This window comes from Arvicola amphibius, chromosome 11 (assembly GCF_903992535.2).
Source record: "Arvicola amphibius chromosome 11, mArvAmp1.2, whole genome shotgun sequence".
Lineage (NCBI taxonomy): Eukaryota > Metazoa > Chordata > Mammalia > Rodentia > Cricetidae > Arvicola > Arvicola amphibius.
Genome location: NC_052057.2, coordinates 37,068,413 through 37,089,667, shown reverse-complemented (window position 1 = coordinate 37,089,667; position 21,255 = coordinate 37,068,413). Strand labels below are relative to the sequence as shown.

The following is a 21,255-nucleotide window of genomic DNA, read 5'->3' as shown; positions in this document are numbered from 1 at the left end:
CTTGGAGACTGGAATGATGAAGCTTCCCGCCAAGGAATGTTGGAGGCCCCTGAAGATAAAGAGGAAAGAAAACCTTGCTCCTCTGAAGAATCTACTAGTAGCCAGACCCTGCTGTCCCCTTGACCTCAGCGCAGTGACAAGGGCATTCTGAGTTTGACTCTCCAATAACGCAGGAGGATAAATTCCTGCTGTTATAGGGGCAATATTTGTAGTAGTTCTAGCAGCCACAGGAAAACTTGCGTACACCGCACCACACCACAAGCAATGGCTGCTAATGTATCCCCTTCTCCAAGGTGCAGCCATCTCCTCAGTAGCCAATCCCGGATACTTCCTGCTCTGGCAGACTTAAGTCTGACACAACCTGAGCACCCACCCGGGTGCTCCTAAATTCTCTCTGATCCCTTCCCCAAGCAGAGCAAAGGCGGTTTAGATACATGCTGACTCCATGGGACACCTCTCAGTGTTTGATCCATCGAGGCTAGAATGACAGATAAATATTCCAGTGCCCGTACTCCATCTGCTCCTGTGACCGGACTCCAAAGAAGCAACACAGAAGGACACTGTGCCTTTCATAATACTTCAGTTATTTTTAAAACGACTTAGAATAAAAGAAAAAGAAAGCTGTTGTGACTTCATAACTTGCGTCCGTAACCAGTATATATGGAGTGATTTTGTGTTTTCATAAGTAACTACGAATTGACTGGGTTTGTTTTTGATCTATTTTCTTTTTGCTCACACCAAAAATAACCTCTTTGTCCTTATTTGTGAAAATTTCACGAGACGAAGGGCTAAGGAGGACCAAGTGCCTTTGTCTGTTGTTCTGCTGGTCCCCGCCAGGCTGCCCGTATCCACTTCTGAAGGTGACCCGCAGGAAAGGGAACATTTCCTGTGAGGCAGAGGCCTCTGCTGGAGTCTGTGCTGAGTGCAGGCCACATCTGCCTTGGGAAAGCCAGCAGGGCTCCTCAGGCAGTATTCCCACCCCACCTTCCCTTCCCAGGCTGTGCCACAAGAGAAGGGTTTGTGGGCAGAAGGGAAGAAAAGGGGAAGTAAAGCGGTGGGAAGGCAAGCCTCGAGGATCTGGGGTGGGGCGGGATGAGGGCTGCTCCTTTTTTGTTGCTGGCCCTGGGCAGAAGCCTGAAGGAGATTGAATAACCTAAGAAAACACTCCCCTGCCGCATGTCTCCTTTGCTCGGATGCACTGGAGTAAGTCAGAGTGAACACTTCGGAAACCGGATTGTTTAATATTGCGTTCAGTAATTTATAATTTGTGTATAAGATGAATCTGAAAGCCATGCAATTTCACCTCTGGAGAATGTAGCGCTAAGTTGTACTTCATGTGCAATTCATTCCAGTCAGTTGTTGGCTGCTGGGTTTTTCTCCCTGGCTTTTCGCCAGTATTCCAGGCAAGGATTTGTGAAGATACATTTTCATAAAAAGAAAAAAAAAAAACAGGAGTGAGACTGTTGCTCGTGTATCTTTTGGGGTTTTATGAACTTAATAACAATATAAAAGACACAGTGAGAAAAGACCTGACTGCACGGACAGCTTCAAATGAGGTCTCAGGGGTGGGGAGTGTAGTTCAGTGGGCACGGTGCTTGCCTAGCACACGTGAAGCCCTGAGTTCGGTCCCCGGGACCACATGAACAAGGTGTGGTGAGGCGCTCTTGAGGCGCAGGCAGGAGGATTGGAAAGTTGGGGTCGTAGTTGGATATACTATTTGAGTCAGCCTGGGCTACGGGACAGCCTGTCGCCGTACATCAATCAATTACTTGATTAATCAAAGCATGCTTGCTAATTGGTTTATATAGGATTGTACGTGGTGCTTGCTGGGCTTCGTTTTAAAAGCATTTATTATTTGGGTGGTGCAAGTGCCTCTGTCCTCCTCTGTGTGTCACACACAGAGAAGCCCAGAGAAGACAGAAGGAGGTGCCAGATCCCTTGGAGCAGTGTTTGTGAGCTGCCGGGGGAGGGTGTTGGGAACCAAACGCTGGTCCTCTGCCAGAGCAGTAAGTGCTGAGCCGTCCTTCCAGCCCCTAGGCTTCATTTTGCGTTTGCCAAACTGCGAGTAAAACCTGGGCTGACTTCGTCAGGTTTTCTGAATATGGAAATACGCCATAATTTAGGGTGGAATCAGCTAATCAGTCCTCAATCAAAATTATTCTCATTCCTATCTTTGAAAGGACTCAACCTGATTGAAGACAATTGAACAATACGTTGTCAGGAGACTGAGTATGATGGGTGAGTGTGTTAAACCATAGGGTGGCCATGTTGAGGAATGCAAAGAAAATCAGGATTGCTATTTAAGTCTGATTTTCAAATGACGACTGAGAATATTTTTAAAATAAGTATGGCCCACACATGTAAGGCACATGTATGTAATGGCTGTAAGTAAAACACATGCATGTAAGCAAGACACATGTATGTAAGTCGGACACATGCGTGCAAATAAGACACATGAATGTAAGGCACATGCCTGTAAGTCAGACACATGCATGGGTCTCACACTGAAATGTTGGTTGCTTATGTAGCATTGAACGGAACTGGCAGCCTTAGACCATGCCTGGCAGCCCTGGATGGGTGCAAAGCTCAAGGCAAGACACACACATGGATCTGTCTGCTCCTTATTATCCTGTGGTCTGGGGAGGGGCTCATGTTCATGATGTGATCACTCCTTGCTGGAAATGAAGGCTGTGTGGTCTCGTTACCACCATATTCAGAGGTCTTTCCTCACACCCCGAGGCCTGTCCACAGTTTCTACGACATCCAATGCTGAGAGCTTATAGAACCCAATACACTGGGTCCTATAAGCTCCAATTACTTGATTAATCAAGGCATGCTTGCTTAATTAACAGGCTGAGTTGTGAGGGGACAAGAGTCCGATACTCAAGACCAGATGAACGCCATGCACAGACATTTCAAGTTAGCTTCCCCTCCCTCCTCCTCCTATGCTCCTCTTCCTCCCCCCTTCCCCTCTTTCTCCTCCTTCTTCCCTTTCTCTCCTTTTGTTCAGACAGGGTTCTGGTACGTAGACCAGTCTGGCGCAGAACTCACTCTTGCACTCCAACCTCACGAGCGCTAAGATCACAGGTGTTTGCTAGTGCATCATGCTAAGCTCCTATAATTCTTGAGACGGAGAAACATGTCACCAAAACATACCAGACTGTGCTTTTTAACAGTCCACCGTGAGTAGAAAGGATACCCCCATCAAAATGATGCTATCCAGACAACAGAGATCTTCCTGGAAATCGCTACAGTAAACATTCAGAAGCCATGCAACGGATATTTCCTTCAGGACCGTGCGTGATGTCTCGAAGGGGCTGATATAGCCTCTGTTTATTGTTGACGATGTAAAAGTCATCTTCATAGCTCAGGCGTACTAGGAAAGTGGCTCTCAACTGATGTTTCTGCAGCTCGGAGGAGAACTGGGTCACAATAGCAACCCAGGCTCAGGAGTCTGAACTTGGGAATTTCTGTTTCCCTTTTCTTCTTTCAAAGGTGGGTTCTGGGAGATGAAGTAATTGGTCAGCCAATTACAGTGCTTACTATGTAAGGGCTTTATTGAGGATCTGAGTTTTATACCTCCAAACCACATAAAAAGCCATGCACAGTGGCATACGCCTATGACCCTAGCCCTTGGGAGGTAAAGAAAGGAAGGTCCTGGGCTAATTGGGAGTCAGCATAACCTACTTGGAGAGCTCCGGGCCAGGGCAGGATGCTAGACCTTGTCTCCAAAAACCAAGGGGGATGGCTTCTGAGGAATAACACCTGAGGCTGACTCTGCCCTTCACAGGTGTGTGCAATTGAGGGCAAACACACACGCACAGGACACACACAGACAACATGCTCTTGATGGATACAGTGAAATCCAGGCTATTCTGACCTACTAGGTCTCTTCCAGTGTGGTGAGGGGTGGGAGGAAGAAGGCAGGGAAGGAAAAGAGGGGGGAAGTAGGGAAGAGAAATAAAAATGGTAAGAAGAAAACGAGGGAAAGGAAATAGAGAGGAAGAAAGAGATGGAAGGAGAGAAGGAGAGAGGGAGGAGGAGGAACGGAGGGAGGACAACGTCACTAAGTTATATGTTCTATCAAAATACTAGAAAATTGATGATGTGATTGAAATAGATTTTTCTTTTGTAAAGGACAACAGGCCACCAAAGAGCAGGCTAAGACACTCCATGTGTTGTCTGTGGATAATGAAGAGAATTTCTAGGCCAACTTTAAAAACAGCTTCATTTTCCCTAACAAGAAAACCCTCCTCCTAAAGCAGGTGCCCCCTTTCAAAGCAGCCCTTAAAGGTGACCTCCCTGGGCTACAATCTTGTCTTGCTGTTTTTGTTCATGGATGGATGTGCGTTCTGATGGATTTTTCTTTGAATAAGAAATCTTGATGTTGCTCCAGCATTTCAGATCTGTCTCCTTTGCCGTCATGCATGTGAGGTGTTTATTTGGAGGAATATCTGTAATCTTAAATCAGTTCTCACCCTGTCTGTCATCTATGTAGCTATTAACAAACTCGTTCCATCTTCGTTTGGAATCTGGTAGACACAGACACCTTAAGAGGTGAGGGTCCATGGAGTTCTTTGAAGGGGGCTGAGTGATGATTCCTCCATTCTACCATGTCTCACTTCCATGCCCAGGGTGAAGCCGACTACCGTCTTCCCAGTCTGCCCACCAGGATGCACAGAGGGTCGGCGGTGATGTCCTTATGCAGAAACTCTGCCCAGGCTAGCACCTGAGTAGACTTTAGAACTTGACGCCCATGTGACTCAGACACAGGAGAGCCTGTCATCCAGCTGCTCCAGGCTTTGCTTTCTTTCACCCCTTAGCAGTTTATTTCTGCAGTCCCAGGGAACCCTGCCAAGCCTCATCCAGAGGGATAAGCACCGTAAATCCCTAATTCCCAAACTAATCTTATAGCAGGGGACATGTTCTGGGCAGCCTTCCCGCTCAGCTAACCCGGCGGGGCTTATTTCTTCCTGAAGTGTGCGCAGTGTCCTGCATGTTTCCCTATTCAAGGTTAATGATCAACTCTACTGCTTACATATTAAAGCACAGAACCACTTGCCAGGACAGCTCCTAACCTGGGGCAGCTGGCTTGCTTTCTGTCATGAGAACTAGAAAACCAGCTTGTATCTTAGTTAACGGGTAGAGTTAACTCTACCATGGAAACCATGGGGTGAATATTCCCAAAGACAGGCACATCCCTCGGACCACACAAGGGCCACATGTTAACCTCGTTCCTTCAGAAGCAGGGCATCCAGGGAGCACCTGTTCTAGAATTCTCTAGGCACTGGATTTTTGACCTCTTTGTTCTTTATTACAGGCTCTGCCAGAAGAACGGAAGATCCCAGGATATCACCCTATGACTCACGAGCCAAGACCATAGAAACAAAGAATAGATATTTCCATAATTACAAGAAGATTTTATGACATTTTTTTGTATCAGTTGTTAAAACAGAGTTAAGTAATCTCTGGCTGGGTATTATAAATTCAGTTTCGTTTTGTCAGTCCCTGGTCTATAGATAATTATTTGAAGAAGAATTAATCACAGGAACTGGGGCTGAGCTAAAACAATCTTCCCTGTGCCATCATTTCTATCACGACTTGGGTCAGCTGAGCAAGGGTTGTTCAACCTGCCCCGTTTTCTTTTCTTCTTAGTGGACAGAGTTTGTCTTCCAGACGTGTAAGTCATGGGAAACTTACTTTTGGTCAATGTGACTTGTCATTTCTATGTGCTTTCGGAAAATACTTCTCCGGCCTCTGATTTTCTGCTCCCATGTGTGAAGCATGCAGGTTCTAGCTGTATGGATCTTCTGTTTGTTTACCAGTTCATCCTCTGTGAAGAAGTGGCTAAAAATTAAAGCCAAATAGTTCAAGAATTCCAGGGAGAAGGACATGGGGCCAGCAGCTGCAGAGGGCAGGCAGCCACCCGAAAGCACTGCCCTTCCCCAGGGGGATCCCAGGGTGTGGTGAGCAGTCACTCTCCCAGATGGCCTGTTTTCTGCCATGAGACCATAACTCTATGATGGCTTGAAAGATGACACATGTAGCCTTTGGATAAATAGCTTTCCTAGAACTTTGAGCAGATGAAAATATTTTTAATGTGTGGGATGTTTTTCTTATCTGTAGTTAGGTCAAAACAAAGATGACTTTATTACACTGTGGTATATAGCACTTACTTAAACATTATTGTCAAAAGACTGCTTTCAAATTGTTTAGTCTTATATGTTGTTTTCCTTGGGGAAACTGGGAGGATAGAAAAAAGCAGAAAGTAAAAGAGGAAGAAAAAATAATGCCTTAAAAAGATACAAAGACAGAATGATATAATTATATTGTAATCTCAAAAGTAAAAGAAATATTTTTTTTAAAAAAAGATACAAAGAATTCTGTATTGTTGCACAAGAGAACTTCACATGTAGTCGTTGGGTGTGTTTCTGACCCCTTCACATGTTGTTGTCCGGTGTGTTTCTGTTCCCTACTTTCTAATCTCTGATACCTTTGAAGTTCCAAAGAAGGACATGTTTGACTGACATTGGCATGGATTTCTGTGTTCCCACACTGTGCTCGGTATCTCAAACTAGAGTCACCTGGGAAGAGGCACCCTCAGCTGAGGAATTACCTCCATCAGATTGGCTTGTAAGGGCATTTTCTTCATGAGTGATTGACATGGGAAGTCCCAGTCTAGTGTGGGCAGCGCCACCCTTGGTAGGTGGTTCTGAGGTGTCTTAGAAGGTAGCTAAGCAATTTTTGGGGACCAAGCCAGCAATCAACATTCAACATTCAACAATCAACATTCCTCTATTGTCTCTGCTTTAGTTCATGCCTCCAGGTTCCTGCCTTGATTTCCCTCAGTGATGAACGACGTGCAACCTGTAAGCCAGACACACTGTTTCCAAAATTTCTTCTGGTCAGTATTTTTTTAATTTCCTTCCTTCTTCCCTCCCTCCCTCCCTCTTTCTCTTTCTCTTTCTCTCCATATATATATATATATATATATATATATATATATATATATATATATGGACTGCATATATATCTGTATAATACATGAACACGGTGTCTTTAGAAGCATGAAGAGGGCACTGGATCCCTTGGGTCTGGACTCATAGCAGTCATGTGGGTACTGGAAATAGAACCCCAGTCCTCTGGAAGAGCAGCCCACGCTCTGCTGAGCCATCTTTCCAGCCCCTGTAGAAGCTTTGGACCAAGGTACATTCCTCATGGTTCCTCTTGAATCATTGTTAGAAGAAGAAAGAAGAGGTTTTATTAGAGAAGTGTGTGTGAGTGTATAACCCAGTGTCTTCACAGACAGCCCTTCAACAATAAAAAAAAAAAAACCAGGCTCCACCGTCCACTTTACAAAGACTTCTTGGTTAATAGTTTGTGTTTCAAGCACACTGTTCTGCACACTGTGCCTTACAAAGTCTGTGCAATGGAAACACCACTGTGACATCACTGTTGCTGGATTTCTGGAAAGTAACACATACATAAAGTCTTGACAAAGTCAAACTCTTCTGTCGAGCTGGGAAAAATGCAGTAAAATGTCCGTAGATTATACCCCAAACAGTCTACTCTGGAAGACTACACTTTCACTTGCCAGGCAGTGAATAGTATGAAGTGTCATTTAATATTGGCTGTTTCAGTTTTGAAGGCAATTTCAGAACCTCAAATAGTAGATTTTTTTCATTTAAGCCTCGTGTTCCCCAGAAAGAGAACCAGTTTCCCCTGCAACCAGATCGTTTTCAACCAAATTTCAACTATGGATTCAGGATCCAGAGTGGTTGTTTTTTCTTTGCTCTGTAGACCTTCTGGTAGAAATTGCTAAGCTAGTAGACGGGAAGGAAAAAAGAACTATAAAAGAAGGGAAGGTAGAAGACTGTTTAGTAGTCAAGTTTGGAAGAAGTCTGTGGGTGATTGGCAGTTGGCAGCCCCCATGTTCCTAGGCGAACCTCAAGCCATGGCGGAGCCTGATTCAGATCTGCGCCGTGCTCCAATCACAAGCGCTGCCCATGGTCAGTGTGGGACTCGTCTCCGTCCAGAGATCAGAGAGACTAGATAGCCACAGAACTTCAGAAGGCTGTGTTTGTGTTGGTGCTGTTTGCTCCCCAACTCCGTCCCGGGGAACACTCGGCCAGGCCTCTGCGTATCCTCAGCTCTCATGCTGGATGGAGTAAATGCTCAGTGATGTCACAGCCCATGACCACAGGATGTGATTCCGTGTGATCCAAGGTAGAAACAGAACAAAATTAGAACAGAGAGAAAGGCAGTTATAGAAAACAGAAACACCATATGGTAAAGAAGACATTTCTTTTTGTTCACAGAAATGCTTTGGTTACAGTACTCGGGCTACTGGTGGTCAGCCACCATGTCCAACCGCGGCAAAGAATGTGGCGGGGCTATCGTTGACAGTACTACAGACTCAGTCCTATGCTGTCCTGGTTTTTCTCACATTGGGTTTAAACAGAAATTGCACCTAATTTTAAAGTTGTTTAAAGGAAAAGAAATGACATGAATTGCTTTTGCTGAATTGAATTCCTGCCTGTAAGAAAAGCTGAAAGCCTCAAATATCTTCCAGAATCCAGTGACCTGAGGGTAGAGAACCCTGGCTATGTCCAATAAAGCCAGATTCCATTGAGGTGGCTGGAGAGGCGAGGAAGAATGGCACCAAACCTGATGACCCCACAGCCCACACATCTCCCACTCTGGTGGGAGACTACAAGCTTCTCTGACATGCGTGCCATGGTGTGTGCCACCATGTAATAAAGAAATGTAAAAAAAAAAAAAATAAAAATAAACTACCCTTAAATAAGCTAAGAGTTTCCCATTGTGTGGAGATTTTGTGTGTATTTTCAAGAGTCATTATGTAAAATAAGAAAAAAGATTTTTAATACTATTTTGTGCTCAGAATAATGCAAAAATAACTAGAATGTTATATTCACGATTATATTACAACAATAATTAAATTGGAAGACACACCTATTAATAATTATCTAACACAAGCAATATAAAATGCATATTTAATTATATTTCTAACACATATACTTTTTAATGTAAGCAATATGTGCGTTTTGTTTGCTTCCAGAGCAACAACCATCCAGTGATTTTCCATAAAGCAATAGAAAAAATATGCTCTAAATATTTCAAGATGCAGTACTTTTTTATAGTTATTTTGGCTCTAAGTCTCACCCCCTTTGGTTATTAACTAAATGAAGTGGCCTAATTGCATATTCTTTCAAATTTTGTTTTTTAAATTTTTATTTATGTGTATATGTGCAGCTGGGAGGAGAGGTGGTGTGTGTCTCTGTCTGTGTGTGTGTAACCATAGAAGCCCAGAAGAGGGCTTCTAAGCCACTGGGGCTGGAGTTAGGGTTGTGGACAGCTGAACAAAGGTGCTCGGGACCTAATTTGGGTCCTCTGGAAGAGCAGGAAGTGCTCTTAACTGTGTCTCTCCAGCCCCTAATTCTGTTTCCTAATAAGTGGAGACAGGCAATTTTTAAGGCTCACCATGATTTCCTTGATTCTGTTAACAGGTCCTGAAATGTAGCGGCTGTCCTCTAGGAAGAGGAAGTAACACAAGTATTCTCTTCTTAACGGCTTTCGGAACAGAACACGCCCATCAATACCTTGAGCTTGTGGTTTACCCTGAAACATTTATGTGAGTTTTCCCTTTTGCAATCTGTTTTTATAGCTGGCATTTTGATCTTAGGTTTTAAGGACACTTTAGACTTTATTATACTTTTTTGAATAAGAATTTATAGTTTGCCATTCTTTATACATGGTTGTACATCCGATGATTCATCGAGACTTGGATAAAAAATATTTGAAAAATCTTTCGTCTGTACTGAACATGTACACACAGTCCTATTATTCCCTAAAAATATAGTGCAAGGCAACCAGGAGGGGCCTCACTCAAGCCAAACATGGTGCTTTTCCACTGAGCTGTATGTCCAGACCCGCCTGAAAGCACACGGGGAAATGTTTGTGGGCTTTCTGGGAATGGGACATCATTTGAAGAAGGTAATTGAGAATCCACAGATTTTATCGTCTACGGACTATTCAGGCACTAACCACCAAAGAGACTGACATCTTCAAGACATCCCTGTATGCTCTGAAGAACACTGACATCTGTGGAGTGTCTGGTATAGACTCCCAAGGATACTGACATCCATGAGGTATCCTATATGAATCTCCAAATGACACATCCCCACAAGGTGTCCTGGTCCCAACTGCCAAGCATATCAAGGGACAGTAAAGTTCCTTCTGTTGGTGTTAAGAATCTGGTTCACAAATGGAAAGAGTGTATTGGACAACTTTATTGTGATTGTTAATCTCGTGGACCAGTGTTTTGAGTTGTTGGCCTTTTTTAGCATCACTGGACACTGGGAGAGCTCATCAGCTCTGCTCCAGGGAGGAGAAGGAAGTGTGGCTTCCTTCAGAGTACAGCTTCCAGAGGCCAGGCTTTAGAGAACCCTGTGATTAACTACAGTCTTTAGATAGCAGCTGGATGCTAATCTAAAAGGATTAGATTCTGGATAGCTATGACCAGCCTGAAGGGTGTTCACTTGAGTGTTGACGTGGACAATCAGAGCTGCCCTGACCCCAACGTGATTAACTGGGAAGTCTGTGCCTTCAGATGTCATAACTTCGGGACTGTGTAGAGGGCTCTTGGAGGAACTGTCTGTTATATCGAAGTACATAATAATAAAATCTCAAGAATGATGATCTTCCAAAATGCACAAGCTATGTAGTGGCTAAAAGTTAAAGAATTTAAGTCGGCTATGGCCATAGCTACTCTGTGTCAACTTTAGACAGACCTGGATCTATTTAAGAAGAGGGAGTCTCCCTTGAAGAAATGCTTCCATCAGATTGGCCTGTGGGCGTGTCTGTAGGGAACTTCTTGATTGTTGGTTGATACGGAAGGGCCTAGCTCACTGTGGCTGGTCTTCCCTAGGCAGGTGGCTTTTAGCTGTATACTAAAGTAGCTGACCAAGCCTGGGAGATCAAGCCAGTAAACAGTGGTCCTTCACAGTTTCTGTTTTAAGCTCCAGCCGTGAGTTCACTCCATGGCTCTTCTAGCTGGTGAAATGCAGCCTGTAAGCCAGACAAACCCTTCCCTCCCCAAGTTGCTTCTGGTCAGTGTTTGCCACAGCAACAGGAAGTAGAAGAAAACGGCTATGAATCAGATACTCCAAGTCTTCAGGGAAGAGCAAACAGGGCAGTGTCACGGAGAGGGTAGACTAGAACCGTGTTTCTTTTGCCTCACTTCGTGGAGTGTTCAAGATTAAATAATGCGATGGAATTTCCCCTGGTTGTCCGGTTGAACTCCAACAGCACCGTGCTAACAATCTGTACTGAGAAGTATCTATTAAAGGAGCAGCCAGCGAGGTTAGTGGAATAATTCAGGCAATGCAAAAGACTGAAATATTAGGCAAAACATTCCAAAGTCATTACTTTGGGCAGTCAATATGAATGACCAGGCCTCACAAAAAAATGACCAGTTTTCCAGCAAAGGGCCCGCTATGGAAATAGCAACAACACTCAGCCTCAGCACAGCCTGTTCACCAAGCACGTGTGCCACAAACTGCTAAGTCATTGCCAAATGCCTTTCTGAGCCTGTGCCTATGCCCAGGCTGTTTCTGAAGATTGGCTGGGAAGGAACACAGCACCAAGCACACCACATACACACTGTGTAAAAGCGGTGTATTATGCTTCAGCTTCTTGCTTTAACAGGAAGGGCAGCAAGAGAGGAGGCGGAGAACAGAACCCCACTGTTTATAGAGTTTTTACTTAGACAGAGCAAAGACACAAAGCATGTTTTTGGCGCACTGCTCTGGGCCTCCAGTGATACGGTCCAGAGCACCCCTGAGGCTGACCAGGAGGACGGGTTCTCAGACTTGCAGTGGGCGGAACGGCTGGCGTGGCACACAAATGCAGAAGGCTTTGCCTTAACCGTTAATGTTTACTCAACAAATCATAGAGGATGAAATACTATGGTGACATCCAAGATGAAGATGGGACAACAGCTTCCTGCACTTTTAATATCAACTTTGTATTAGATTACTCAAGTCAGTGGTTTCAAACAACTTACACAATCCCTCCCTCATCCCCTTCCTCCTTCCCTTCTCCCATCTCCCCTCTCCTTCTTCCCCATCCCCTTCACATCTCTCATTCTCCTTCCCCTTCACCCTCTTCCTCCCTTTCCCTTTATCTTCCTTCCCTTTCCCTTTCCCCTTCTCCCTCTCCTTCCTTCCCCATTTCCTTCACTTTCCCCCTCCCCTCGCCCCTCTCCACTCGCTTGCTTTGCCCATCCCTTGTTTTCTGAGAGAAGCTCAATTTGTAGCAGGCTGACTTCAAGCTTTCAGTCCTCCGTCTTCATCACCACAGCCAACACTTGAGATTACAGGAAATGACCATTTCTGATTTATTTATTTTTGATGGATCCAACCGAAAGCCAATCTTTGTTATGGCTATTTAAAACATCCCTTGGAATCCATGTGTTTCCTATAAAGACAGTGGCCTGTGGACTCTGCCTTTCCTCCCTCTGAAATAGCTAATCTGATCATCAACGGACAACATTGCAGTTTCAGAGGGAAAAGCAGGTGGAGGGCTACGTCCGGAACTCTTCTGATGGCATTTAGCTCAAGGGCGAAATTACTGCAAGACTGTTAGTTCCCTGGCTGGTCAGGAGGCCTTGCTCCTGTAGGTGGGTCAAGCGGTGGTGCAGGAGCAGCTTCCTGGAAACAAGGTTGGCTCAGTCCCTCATTTCTTGTATGTGACTGTAGGTCCTTCTGCCATGCCGCCGCCATGCCGCCGACTTTCAGGTCCTTGTGCCACGCTGCAGCCCTGCTGTCTTTCCTTCTGCCATGCTGCAATTCTGCAGGTCCTTCCTTCCGCCATGCTGCAATTCTACGGGTCCTTCTGCCATGTTACAGTATAAATGAAGGCCTTTCCCAGATGCTAGCTCCTTGTTGATGGACTTGCCAGCATTCAGAATCTCGTATTGATAAATTATTTAGTCAGTTGCATTCTGAAATAGTAACAGAAAACATTAATGACACAGAATGAAAATGGACAGGTAATGTGATGGATAATCTTGGTTGTCAGCTTGACTACATGTGGTATCAGCTAAAATCCAAGTAGTGGGCACACCTCTGAAGGATTTTTTGATTGGATCATTTGAGCTGGGAAGACCCTCCCTAAACTTGAACCACACCTTCTGCTGGTAGCTTATATAAAAGGCCATGGAAGACAGAAAATTTACTGTTTTGTCTGCTTGTCCTCACTCCCAATGGCGAGTTATCTATCCCATCCCTCATATTATTTACTGTATGCCATCCACTGCATGCTACTTACTGAAGGCTACTCACTGCATGCCCATTGCATGCTGCATGCTACCCACTGTATGCCACCTGCTGCATGCCACCCACTGCATGCTACTTACTGCAGGCCACTCACTGCATGCTTCCTATTGCATGCCACCTGCTGCATGCGACCCACTGCATGCTACCCAGAGTATACGACTCAGTGCATGTCACCCTCTGCATGCCACCTGCTGCATGTCAAGCTCGGTTATTACACCTGCTACATGTCCCACTGCTTGAGCGTTCACTCTGCACAGTGATGACATCACAGCAGATGACTTCTGAGGACAAATTATTCAAAACATTTTTTAATGCCTCCACCCAAATTTATACTTTTAAAGAAGGCTCAGTGTTGTATGAGGCCACTTGTTTGTTTCTGGCTGCTCAGCCCCGAAATTACCACACAGAAACTGTATTAATTAAATCACTGCTTGGCTGAGTAGCTATAGCTTCTTATTAGCTAACTCTTACATCTTAATTTAGTCCATTTCTATTAATCTGTGTATCATCATGTGGCTGTGGCTTACTGGGTTAAGTTCCAGCATCTGTCTCTGGCAGGGCTACATGGCTTCTCTTTGACTCCATCTTCTTTCTCCCAGCATTCAGTTTAGTTTTCCCCGCCTAGCTCTGCTCTACCCTATCACAGGTCCAAACAGCTTCTTTATTAACCAGTGGTGTTCACAGCATAAAGAGGGGAATTTCACATCAGCTTAGTGCTATTGTTCAATGACTTTTATTTTAAGAGATGAAGTCACAGGCCATACTATTTCTCTCCAGTGAAAAATCAAAAGTGGCCTCCATTTACCGCTCTTTTTTTTTGATAGTTTTGCTACTTATGACCTGCGTCCTTCTCAATATCATCAATCATTGCTGAGAGGTTAAAATATGCTTCTACAGCCAGTGTCAAAATTTCATAGTGGAAAAGCCCCCACATGTCCTCTTCATTGAGATAATAGATATGTAGGGATGTTGGTGCCAGATGTCTGAGGTTCTAAAGATACAATGGCAGTCTCAGGAGAATTCATTTTTATTATATTATAAATTCATATTTATAATGCTAATCTAACGATAATATGTGAAGAATCAGGTAGCAGCTATACAAACAAGGATCAATATGAATCTTGAGTAGTTTTATCCAAATCACCTCTTTTCATTATTAGATAAGAAAAATGAACCAAGGACATTCTAGATGGTTAATTAACTCTTTAGCCCACCAGGTCTGATCAATATGATGCTGTCTTGTCATGTGACTAGAAAAGGCTCTCTACTTTTTGAAATCTCATAATTTTTTTTCATTAAGCGAGATAGTAACCCTGATCTGACACAAGCTGCTTGGATCAATTTTAATTCAGTGTCCGTGGCTGAGGGATTGAGTTCTGTTGCATAACGAGTTACTCTCTGATTCAGCTTCTCATTCTGTATCAAGGAACAATGACAATGTTCCCTTAAAGTCCCTTACCATCATGTTATCTTTAGGACTTTCTCATAGCAGGAAGAGCTGATCCTTTTATAAAATGAGAACTCTACGCAGGAGAGTCCATCCTTGAACTTTCCCACCCCAATGTCCATCTCTGTGGGTGTGTACTACAGCACCTGTTCTATGCCATGCTAAGGACCAAACCCAAAGCTTCGTATAGTCAGGGGAAGTGCTCTACTCATGGGCTTGCTTCCCTTGACTTCCTGTCCCATGAGCCCATCTTCCTTATGGCTGTTATAGCAAGCTCTGTGCTAAACTCTTGGTCCAGCCAGATTATCTAGGAAGAACTCCCCAGTTCAAGCTTCCCAACATATCACAGCTGTCAAATGCTCATTATTACAGTGTGCAAAGATTAGGGTCAGGGACATAGCTGCTTAATCTGTGACATAAAGCCGGGCGGTGGTGGCGCACGCCTTTAATCCCAGCACTCGGGAGGCAGAGGCAGGCGGATCTCTGTGAGTTCGAGGCCAGCCTGGTCTACAAGAGCTAGTTCCAGGACAGGCTCTAAAAAAAAAAAAAAAAAAAAAAAAAAAAGCTGCAGAGAAACCCTGTCTCGAAAAACCAAAAAAAAAAAAAAATAAATAAATAAAAAAAATATCTGTGACATAAAGTGACGTGTTAGAATTAGTTCAGTGGCAATCACAGAGCAAGAAAGGAGTTCTGCTTTACTTTATGTTTTTTGGTGTACACTAGGCAGACCTCTTTCTAACAGTGTGTGTGTGTGTGTGTGTGTGTGTGTGTGTTTCTGGACATTGAAGCCAAGGTGTACAGATTACCCAAGTGCTCATCCACTGAGTCACATCTCTAGCTCCTAACTGTGTGGTTTTTGTTGCTGTGATGTAGAAGAAGCAGGATGTGCAACTGTGATAAGAACGTGGTTCACCAACAAAGTTCCCTTCTGCACTGCTGTTCCTTTCTTTATCTTGCCACCAAGAATAGTTTTGATATGAAGACATGTCTACTCTAGAAATGGATTATATTTTTTGGAAAGGGTGAAAAAGGATTCTTCTCCCTTGGTTCCAGAAACACTTACCATCTTCTCTTTTCCGGTTTCTGTAAAAAGATGGAAGCTTATTGTAGAACACAAAGAGTAAATGTTGAAGATGGATATGCCTAGAAGTAGGAAGGGGTTGCTCTGATCATCCTAAAAAAATATGCCAGTATTTTTGATCTTTAAAAAATCTAAGGCATTGGCTCAGGAGGCAATATTTTTAACTCTGGTGGCCTAAACCACAAATTCCGACTACTTAATTGCATTCTGCCTGGAGTGTCCTCCCAAGTGTTCCAAAACCCTGGTGGTTTTCATTTCCGACCCTAAGCTGCTCAGGAGTACTGCGCTGCTATTGTTATTATTTAACATTCCTGGGAACAGACAGATGCCCTATTTGAAACAGGAATTTGTATTTCCTCTTGGATGAGCTAATGATCTAAAATCTGGATGTCATATTTCATCCCTAAAGTTGAACAAAAGAAAAGCATTAAAGGAAACATTAAAAAAAGGAAACAGTGAAAGAAAATATAAGACAAGGCATCCATTCTGGCTAAAACACAGGCCAGCTCATGTGGGAAGCAATCCACTTGTGTGACTTTGGTCTGGCTGATGTGCGAATCTGAGCAAAACCAATAAAACACTGTGTTGGTGTTGCAAGGAGATGGAGTTATTGTTTTCCCAATAATATGACTTGGACTTGTTTGAAGGAGGATCATGGGATGGGCAATTTCCTGATGGCAAGGGCACTCCCATGTAAAGGAACACTGTTATACATTACAGGGCTCTGGTCCTTATGTCTTCATTTCTTTAAAATCTTTTGACACAACAATCACTTTTTAACATGGGAATTTGTTCATTGTTTGTAGCATATAACAATTACAAAGTTCCTTTTAAAATCATTTGGAAATTCGGATAGTCAGAAGGCAGCCGAGAAGTGATTTATGCTTTTAATTTTCTTCTTGTTCTTCAGCTGAGAGGCCAGGTCTGTCTTTGAGACAAATCTTTTAATTTTGCTTGGATTTTATACTTCAGGCATGCTTTAGGCAAGTCCATCTTCTCCTTGGCCCTCTCTTACATGTTATGCATAAAAACATGGCATGCTTCTCTCATAAATATTTTGAAAAGAGTTGAATGCTTTTTCCATTTTGCATTTTCTAAGCAGGACTCTCTCTTCCTTCTAGAATGATCTGTTTCCCTTTGAGAGCTGTACTTGCTGAAGCTGAGATGCAACGAATGAGAAGCGTTGAAAGTAATGAACTTTTTAGCTGCTGACTGTGGAATAAAACACTAGAGTGAGCACTCAGCATGTCCAAGTGTTCAAAGCCAAGCGTGGTCAGAAGCAAAGAACGTTCTAGAACATTTTATCTCCACTGCTTTACTTGAGTATTCTGCTTATTGGGAAAGAAATGAGACATTTTCTATTTAATTTTTTGCTTGCCAGGGATAACAACAAACAAGGGGACACCATGACGCAATTCCGCGGCAGCACTTTGCCTGTGCTGTTGCAGAGCTGGACTAGGGTGAAGCATAGGTGAGAAACATCTATCCTGAATGTCCCTCCCTGAGCCAGGCCCATGAGCGAGGGATGTTACCAAGAAGTATCAAGAGCAGAACAAAGTCTGAACCACTCTGTATCCTTGGGAGGAGGCACACGCCCAGCCTCCTTCCCTACCAAAGGCCTGCCCAGGCCAGAAATCAGCACACAGTGACAGGGACAGCTCCTCCCAACTATGAGGAAGATGACTTTCCTCCCATGTAAAAGATATCCTTGGAAGAAAGAGGAGAATGTTAAAGATAGTTATTATGGGAAATTGGAGCTTTAGTGATTTTTTTTAATCCAAGATTTTATATTTTACAACAATCCCTTCAGAACATATACTTATCTGTCAAGTTGAAGTTTAGCCTTTACTTCCTCAGGGTGAAGCGATAGGTACTTATCTCTATTTTCTGTCTCAGACCAGATAAATATTCAAAAGCAGAAAGGGACCCCATTCATGCCTCACTTAACATCTTTTGTGTGTACCCCAGTTTTTGCAGGGTGCAAGTTTTGAGTTTTTCAACCAGTGCCTATATGATATAATCTCTGCTCCACTGAATATTTTATTATTGTGCAACTTTTTGTTGGCATGCTACGTTCCTTATAAGAGATTTATTTGCAACCTCCACCCATATCAGCTCCATGAGTTTGCTCTCTCATATGCTCACCTGCATCGCATGTGCTGTGAACTTCATCTCATATTGCTGGCTTTATTCCCATTCTCCATGAAAGTTCATCTCAGAGTCAAGCCTTCCTATACCATGCAGTGTAGCTGTTAGTGATGTTGTGTCTGTATTAGTGCCTCATCACCAGACTACAAACCTTGTAAAGACATTCGAAAACAATCTTTGCCTTCTACAAATGAAGGGACGTTGTAGAAACTAAATAGTATTTTGCCAAATAAAATTTTATTTGATTTATATATTCTTTTGAAAATCATTTGTTTCTAGGTTCACAGTTCAGACACAACACAAGAGGTCATCATTTATCCCTAGGTTATGTTGTTCAGGAACAATATGAGGAACCACCACTCATCTCCACTGGACTCATGGTATTCAGGCACAGCGTGAGGAACCACTACTCATACTTAGGCTAGAGTATCCAGGGTATAATATCAGGAACTGTCGCTCACTTCTAGGTTCTCAGTGTTTAGGCACAACGTGTACCAAGCATTTGTCTGTTTCCCATCCTGCAGCTCATCTGATCATGAAGAACTGACCTAAAAAAGTTTCCACTTTGGCTTAAAATAGACGACTAGAGTTTAGAGTGCAGTGTTCCAAAGCTGTTTCCTAAATCCAGATTGCCTCTAAGATCTTCCGTTTTGAGAAAATGCAGACATGAGGGCCTGCCCTACATCTCCCTCAGCATGAGCTGCTGTCTGTGATCCACGCCATGCGAAGCTGCCCGCCCCACTCCTTACTTTATTGTCAGACTTTCTGTTGTATTCTTTCTCCATCTGGCTGGCGTAACTTTCATGTGGTCTTGAAAGTATGTGTCCAAGAATGTGTCCCAGATCAGCATCCTGTTTTCTTTCTCATTTAAATTTCTATTTAGTAAGCCTCTGTGGTTTGGATCTAGTGAGTAGTGTTTTCTTTTTTTGGCAGGACTCCCTACCCACTTCCTTAAAATAATACCTCTGCATGCGTCTGTCCTTCCCTATCTCGCGTATGCTAAGGCAATATATTGTCTACCAACTGTATCTTGAAGGAATATTCTAGAGCGTGACCTCCTTTTGTGATGATAGAACCGACGTTTGAAACATGGATGGTCCAGAACATGTCATGTTTCCTTCCATGCCAACACTGTTCAGCTTCCCATGCCATCAACAAATGGAAAACTTTCCCATCATGCTCTGGGGCTTTGAGTTACAACAGTTCTGTTGCTTTAGAGAAACATAAACAAAAACTTCTTCAAAAACAAGAGCACACTTTATTTTTTTTTCTGGTCAAAACCAGAACAGAAGTATGGTTCGAATCCTTTTTAAGTCTTCTTTCCAATTGGTCAGTGAAACCCCTAACACAGATGAATGGATTCTGTTGACATACTACATAAAATTATTTGTTTAAATGACTATTGTATAAGCCAGATATTTGAAGCATAAAACTTGGTTGTTTTGGCATTTCTTAATTTGCTGACTTGGGTTATGTTCCCCCCCAGATCCTCACATATAATTTCCATTGCCTCTAAAAGGGGTTATGAACACACATCTGAAGGAGACTTGGCCTCTTGGTTTTTGATGTTTCAGAATCAGCTCCAACTTGAACCCCTCGCTTCCTTTTGGATCCAATCATCAGTGAGAACAATTCTTAAGCAAGATTTCCTGGGGGAATTTTGTGGTTTGAGGTTTTAATAATCTAGGCTAAAATTCAAATACAAGCCACTGCTATTTGGATAGATCTTTTAGCTTTCTTTATGTGAACTGCAGCGAACTTGACCAAATTTTAAAATATTCTGAGCAATACCATCTATGCAAGTAACACAGGGCACCTATGCTTTCTATTTATGGATATCTAGATACCTGTAAGTTGCATGAAAATAAAATTGCATGCATTTTATGAAAATATTTATTAATATGTTTTAGATTTTTTGATTCCATTATAGCAATGGATACTGCTACACAAAGGGGAAAATCTATTGAAAATTTATTTTTAAAATTAGATAATTGGGACTATTGAAATGGGATCTATTTAACTTTTTGATAATAAGCCGTGTTTGTATTCTAGTTCTCACTTATGAGCCATTTCTTTAGATTGATTTTTGTGTGTTTCCAAAATAGCTCTGCGCTTACAACACCAGATCTGCTGAAGAACGCTCTGGCTTATATATAGGTTCCAGTGTTGAGGCCACACTCTGTGGTCTTCGGAGATGGCACCTTTAACATGGGAAGGTACTTTCCTCAAGGAAGTTTTAAGAAGTCTATGTGGAACCTAGTAGCCGTGCTTGAGCAGAAGTTGGTCGACCAGATGGACACAAGTCTCTCTTCTACATTCTCTCTTGCACGTTTCATCTTTGTCATCTATTGCCATGTGACAGAAAAGAGAATGCCAGCCTAAACTCAGACCTTGCAGGCACCACAGCTTCTAACTTCCAGACCTGTGAACTAAATAAACCTCTGCTTGTTGTGGCTCTGGTTGTTGTTGATGAATTAAACTGTTGGGGTGTTTGGCATAGCAACAAAAAGTCAACAAATACAAAGGGTTAGATGATGAGATTCCTGGAGCCTGAAATCTGTTAGGTAACAACATCTGGGTATCAGTGAGGTCCCGTGCTCCTGTAATAGATCAAACTTCAGCGTATCACAAGGGCATAAACACAACACCGCAACACTTACCTCAAAGGGGATAAGGTGTGATTGATTCTGGATCGGAATATGAGTGACCACAGCCTGGGAAGAGATTTAGGATATGCTAAATTCTAGGATCTAGTGTGGTAACATTTTAATGAAGTAGTTTATAATACAGAACAAAGTCAATCATAAATCAAGGCTCTCTGAAATACTTCAGTGGAAACATTAAGTAGGTAGGTTGAAGCAAGGCAGAGCTGTCTTAGGATAGCCTCTGCCTCTGGGTAATGGAAAGCAGAGTTTTGCTAAGTTAATGCATTCTGAAATGTTTTCCCTGTTAGTCCCACAGGTGGGCAAGGAATGGTTGTTTAAGAGGCTAAAGACGGCCCAAGATGAACTATGAGGTTCTAGACCTGCAACATCCCAACTCCCCCACAGCTGAAGTTCTATTTAGTTAATCAGCATTTCAGCAGGCTCAATGGAAGGTCCAGCTTCTTCCTTAAATCCTCATTTGCAGTTTTTAATACTGGCGGTATTTAATTGGTAGAGGCTCACCTGTTGGAGGATTTGCAGTGAGAGACTAGGGCGGAACAGGAGAATGTATAAATG

At 43.1% G+C, this 21,255-nt stretch overlaps 1 long non-coding RNA gene across 2 annotated transcripts; it reads left to right on the top strand.

The window, feature by feature from the left end:
• The first annotated feature begins 7,068 nt into the window (after positions 1 to 7,068).
• Positions 7,069 to 20,489, top strand: LOC121677371. Of its 2 annotated transcripts, XR_006020927.1 has the most exons (5): positions 7,069 to 7,206; positions 9,528 to 9,652; positions 17,008 to 17,357; positions 19,521 to 19,656; positions 20,140 to 20,489. It is a non-coding gene; the product is annotated as an uncharacterized LOC121677371 (long non-coding RNA). The 2 variants fall into 2 exon arrangements; XR_006020926.1 differs by lacking the exons at positions 19,521 to 19,656; positions 20,140 to 20,489 and having other exon boundaries at positions 17,008 to 18,285.
• Positions 20,490 to 21,255: the final 766 nt, after the last annotated feature.